Genomic DNA, 6,548 nt, shown 5'->3' on the forward strand with positions numbered 1-6,548 from the left:
AATATCTGCCTTCTGCAGAGGTGTCTGTGTCAAGCTGCAGCTAGGCCCAAATATGCTGGCATTAGGTATGTGTGTCCACTCACCTGGTACAAGTGCAGCAGCTGGGGCTTTTGCATAATGTGCTGGGATGGGAGACCACTATTTATTTATTTATTTGTTTGTTTTATATACCGCCCTTCTCCCGGAGGACTCAGGGCGGTGTACAGAGCAATAAAGTAAGAATACATTAGATAAATAATTTTAAAACCCAAATCCATCAGGCCAGGCTGGCTTGTTGGAATAGATAAGTAGTCTGATTGATTACTGCTGGGATGGGAGACCACTAGGCGATCCTCAGGCTGGAGGCCCGATTGGGATGTAGAGGAGGGGGGGGGAATCCATAAAAAGGCAGTGACAAACCACTAGGGACCAGTGGATGCCTCTAAAAAAAGGAGTTGAACTTAAAAAAAAAGATCTGCTTTCTACAGAGGTGTCCGTGTCAAACCGCAGTTATACCCAAATGACAACAAATGCTAGGAAGGTCACAGAGCTCTTTCTTGGGCTAAACATCACTAAGATGTAGAGGGAGAAGAAAGCATAAAAATAAAAATAGGGGCTTCACCTTGCCTTTGTGAGGCATATAAACTGGAACCCGGTGGGGGTGATTTACAAGCTGGGCATCCAGTCTTGGTGGGTTCCGTTGTTTAATACAATACAACAAAAAGTAATAATAATAATAATAATAATAATAATAATAATAATAATAATAATAATAGTAATAATAATAGTAATAGTAATAATAATATAAAGTTGGAAGGGACCTTGGAGGTCATCTAGTCCAACCCCCTGCTCAGGCAGGAAACCCTATACCATTTCAGGCAAATGGCTGTCCAGTCTCTTCTTAAAAACTTCCAGTTTTGGAGCATTCACCACCTCTGGAGGCAGGTTGTTCCACTGGTTAATTGTTCTAACTGTCAGGAAGTTTCTCCTTAGTTCCAGGTTGCTTCTCTCCTTGATGGGTTTCCATCCGTTGCTTCTTGTCCTGCTTTCAGGTGCTTTGGAGAGTAGCTTGACTCCCTCTTCTTTGGGGCAGCCCCTGAGATATTGGAAGACTGCTATCATGTCCCCCCTGACCCTTCTCTTCATTAAACTACACATACCCAATTCCAGCAACCGTTGTTCTATAGTGCACCCAGATTGTTGGGGGCCATAGGCTGACTGTAAATTGCTTAGAAAGAGAGGGCTGTCAATCACCGTGAAGCAGTATATGAGTCTAAGGGCTATTGCTTCCTTCCTTCCTTCCTTCCCTGTACAATGGTTAGAATGCAGAATTGCAGGCAAACTCTGCTACAGCCAGCAGTTCTATCCCTCCATCCTTCTGAGGTTGGTAAAATGAGGACCCCAGGTCTTGGTTCCGACAGATGAAACTCTTCAAAAGAATTTCGAGGCATTGTTTACCTTAAAGAATCACTTATTTCAGAGACAAAGTATCGGCACTACATAGTTGAAACCGGAAAGTAAATTCCCCTCCCCTGGATGCAAAGTAACAAAGTACAATTCCCACCTCCAATAAACAGTCATAAATCAGATTCCCCAATTAGCTTGAACCTTGGGCTTTCTCCCCAGCCGGCCAAATCGGTTCCGGGCCCAACGTCCTTGGGTTTCCACGGCTGAGTTATTATTGTTATGACTAGCTGGACTCTCATCCACATTCCCCCTCCCAGCAGTGACTAATTCTAAAATTTGTATTTTATTACTATTTTAACTTAAATTGTATTTTAATTCCATTTTAAATTGTATTTTATCAAATTCCATTTCGGATTGCTTTTATCTAGTTTTGGTGACGGTTTGTTGCTGGAACTTTGTACTTTGATATGGCCCAAGGGCTAATCGATAAAGTTGTTGTTGTTGACTAATTCTAAAAGCAATAGAGAAAATGGCTGCATTTCCATCTGTTGTCAAAGCGAGAACATATCCGATGTTAGCAGCGTTGACACCTGGATTGCTGAGGGCAACAGGCTGACTCTGTAAACCGCTTAAGTCACTGGGACGTGGCATATAAGTGCTATTGCTATACAGTATCTGCCCCCCCTTGAATTGATAAGAACATGGACACTGATTGGAAATGCTCACCTTTAGAGTTGATGCAGAAAGGTCATATAAACGATTGTAAATCTTTAACAAATGTGTAAGAATTTTTTCCCCATCTTGATTCTACTTTGGTATATAGTCCTGTCCAGTGCATTTTTTTGTAAAAAAAAAAAAAAAGGTGCCAGAACTCACACATGTCACACAACCTGCCTTGCCTACCCTACAAGGTTCCATCCCAAAAAGGTGCCGGAACTCCGTTCTGAGCGTTCTATGACAAAAAAAAAGCCCTGGTCCTGTCTATTGTTTTTATTTTTTTATTTTTTTTATTTTAATCCCATTTATATCCCGCCCTTCTCCGAAGACTCAGGGCGGCTTACAAATCTAAGCACAAATCAAATGTGCTTAGCAATAGCCTTCATTCTATGTATATGCCTGCTTGTTAGGGCTTTCGCCCTAATTTAACTGTATGCTGGTGAATTAAAAATTAAGGCTGATAAAAGAGTGGAAGAGTCTTTATATTTTACAAACGGAAGAGGGCGCCAATTTATAAGACAAAAATTTGTTTCCATTCTATATTGTAAAATGCTATTTCTCCGACTGCCGCCTGAATGAGGGAGCAGCACCTGATACAACCACACAGGTAAAAAGATAATGTTAGCCTGAAATGCATTGGAAATCCATGCATAAACAGTATAAATCTATATTAATAACATAAAATTAATGAAACCTAGGATTTCTATGTTGTTTTTATCAGCAGCGCCTCTTAACTTAAAAGTGGGAGAAGGGATTCGGCATTTTTATTGGCAAGTATATTAAAAATTCATGTTGGCTCCATGGGCCCTTTAAGAGAAGGCAGTTGGGCACAGTTGAATCCCAGAGTTTTCTTTCCAAAGGACTCAAGGTGTGCAAAACGTTTCATCCCGAAATATTCTCCCTTGAAACAAGATAGGCAGGAAATTCGGGAAGTGCCCTTCTGAGGTCAAGCCATTTCAAGCTTGGGACCATTTCTCCGGGACTAACAACCCGTTTTAATGGCGCTCGTTTTATTCTGCTTAGCTTGGCATGAAAGCCAGGGGAGCTTATGCAGGACCATCAGGCAGCTGGAATGCGACCGGTGGACAATTCACTTTATTTATATTTTTATTATTCACTTTAACTATTAGAAGAGGCAACCAGCTATTCTTTTCAGGATACAAGAGTTGGAAGGGACCTCAGAGATCTTCTAGTCCAACCCCCCCCCCTTGCTCAAGCAGGAGATCCTATTGTACCATTCCAGACAAACGGCTGTCCTATCTCTTCTTGAAAACCTCGAGTGATGGAGCACCCACAACTTTTGGAGGCAACTTCTGTTCCACTGGTTAGGACCTTGGAGGTCTTCCAGTCCAACCCCCCTGCTCAAGCAGGAGATCCTGGCCGAGACAGTTTTGGACAGGTTGACCCCCCCCCCTCCGTTTCTCTCTGTGACATTTTCAACCTTGACTTACTCAGCGTATTGATTGGGAAAGAGGAAGGGCCTTTGTGCGTTCGTGCATTTACTCAAGGACTGCTGAAGGACTTCCCCATTCATAATGGAAAAGAGGGCTGCAGTGCTTTCTGGTGCTTTATATTGGAAGGATGCACCTACAAAAGGCATTACAGGAAATCCTCGGCTTACAACTGCTCATTGAGCAACCTCAATGGCACTGAAAAAATATGACTTTATGACCCTGGTTCACAGTTACGACCTTTGCAGCATCCCCGTGGTCATGCGAGCAAAATTCAGGCGCTTGGCAAGGTACCAAGGTCACGTGATCTCCCCATTGTGACACACACACACACACACACACACACACACACACACACACACACACAAGCAAAGTCAATGGGGGAAGCCAGTGTCCCTTAACTATCACCTTACTAACTGATCGAGGGCGGTGATTCCCTTAACAACTGTTGCAGGAGAGGACGTCAAACAGGGCAAATGACTCGCTTAACAGATATTTTGGGCTCCATTATGCTCATAAGTTGAGAACTACTTGAAAGGCAGGAAAAGAAGCAACGGATGAAAACTGACCAAGGAGAGAAGCAACCTGGAATTAAGGAGAAATTTCCTGACAGTTAGAACAATTAACTAGTGGAACAACCTGCCTCCAGAAGCTGTGAATACTCCCAACACTGGGAGATTTTAAGAAGAGACTGGAATGGTACAGGGTTTCCTGCCTGAGCAGGGGGTCGGACTAGATGATCTCCAAGCTCCCTTCCAACTTTATTATTATTACTACCCCCTAATGTCCTATCTAGGGACACGGTGGCTAAGTGGGTTAGGATGCTGAGCTTGTCAATCAGTTTGGCGGGTCGAATCCCGAGTGCCGCGTCCCAGCTTCTGCCAACCTAGCAGTTCAAAAGCACGTAAAAATGCAAGTAGAAAAATACTTCCCACTCCGGTGGGAAGCCTTTGGCGTCTAGTCATGCCGGCCACGTGACCACGGAGACGTCCTCGGACAAGCGCTGGCTCTTTGGCTTTGAAACGGAGAGGAGCACCGGCCCCTAGAGTCGGAAACAACTAGCACGCACGTGCGGGGGAACCTTTACCTTTACCTAATGTCCTATCTGTCTTTCTTATACCGGGGGGGAGGTGTCTTCCAACTTGGCCGGGCTGAGGAATTCAGGGAATTGAAGTCCACAAGTCATAAAAGGGCCAAGTTGGAAGACCCCTGTTCTTATACAAAGCCATAAACAAATCCGGATTTCGGTTTCGGATAGAGACTTTTTGTCATATTGGAAGCCACCAAGACTGAATAGCCAGCCTGTAAATCATCCCCGCTGGGAGATCATCCGTGGCTTCGGGGTGAAATATCATCAATATGCTGATGATACCCAGCTATTCATCTCCACCCCGAACCAACCCAGTGATGCCCTCGATGTGATGTCCCGTTGTCTGGAAGCGGTACAGATCTGGATGGGAAAAAACAGGCTTCGACTCAACCCGGCCAAGACTGAGTGGCTCTACATACCGTCATCTCGTTTAGTCCAAGAGGTTCCATCTTTGACTATAGGAGGAGAGATGTTGCCTCCCATTGATAGAGCACGCAATCTGGGCGTCCTCCTAGATTCACGTCTGTTTTGAAGATCATATTGGAGTCGTGGCTAGGGGGGCATTTGCCCAGATTCGCCTAATATACCAATTGCGCCCCTTTCTGGACCGAGATGCCCTACGTACAGTCACCCACGCACTCGTTACCTCCCGTATAGACTACTGTAATGCTCTCTACATGGGGCTGCCCTTGAAGACCACCCGGAGGCTTCAGCTGGTGCAAAGTGCAGCTGCACGGGTAGTGATCGGAGCACCCCGATACTCCCATATTACACCCCTCCTGCATGAGCTGCATTGGCTACCGGTTGCCCTCCGGGTGAGATTTAAGGTGCTGGCACTTACCTTTAAAGCCCTACATGGCTTAGGCCCTGGATACTTGCAGGACCATCTGCTGCCGGGAACGAATTCCCATTGCCCAGTGCGCTCACACAGAGAAGGCCTCCTCAGGGTGCCGTCGGCTAGGCAATGTCGGCTGGCGACCCCCAGGGGGAGGGCCTTCTCTGTGGGAGCGCCAGCCCTATGGAACCAGCTCCCCCATGAGCTTCGGATGGCCCAAGATCTCCAATCCTTTCGCCGCGGCCTCAAAACACTCCTTTTCCACCTGGCTGACCTGGACTGACAGGCATTTTAATCAATTATATTTACATTTTTTAATTTATTTTTAGTTTTTAATTTTAATTTATTGCACAGATGATTTTAATTTTATTTTTATCTTAATTTCTGTACTTATTATATGTTTTGTTGTTAGCCGTCCTGAGTCCTTCGGGAGATAGGGCGGGATATAAATCCCATCAATCAATAAATAAAATATGCCTTAGAAAGACAAGGAGAAGCCCCTATTTTTTTTTCCTGCTTTCTTCTCCCTCTACCTCCTCAATGTACTGAAGAAAGAAAAACAAACAAAACCCTCACTTTCTAACACGCCACGCATCGGCCACACGTTCCCACGACAGCGCTGGACCCCACTCACTTCCCTTTATATCAGGGGTCTTCAAACTTGGCAACTTTAAGACTTGTGGACTTCAACTCCCAGAATTCCTCAGCCAGCGTGCCTGGCTGAGGAATTCTGGGAGTTGAAGTCCACAAGTCTTAAAGTTGCCAAGTTTGAAGATACCTGCTTTATATGATCTAGATCAGCGTTTCCCAACCTTAGGAACTTGAAGATGCGTGGACTTCAACTCCCAGAATTCCCCAGCCAGCTGGCTGGGGAATTCTGGGAGTTGAAGTCCACGCATCTTCAAGTTCCTAAGGTTGGGAAACGCTGATCTAGATGAGGGGAAAAGGTTAAGGGCGGAGCGGGCAGCGAAGCCCCGCCCCCTCTCCTTGGCCCCGCCCAGGGTCCTGACGTCCCACGCGCCGGGCTCTCGCTCCGCGCAGGCGCGCCATCACCCCAGCCTGTCCCTCG

This window comes from Vipera ursinii, assembly GCF_947247035.1.
Source record: "Vipera ursinii genome assembly, chromosome: 7".
NCBI classification, from domain to species: domain Eukaryota; kingdom Metazoa; phylum Chordata; class Lepidosauria; order Squamata; family Viperidae; genus Vipera; species Vipera ursinii.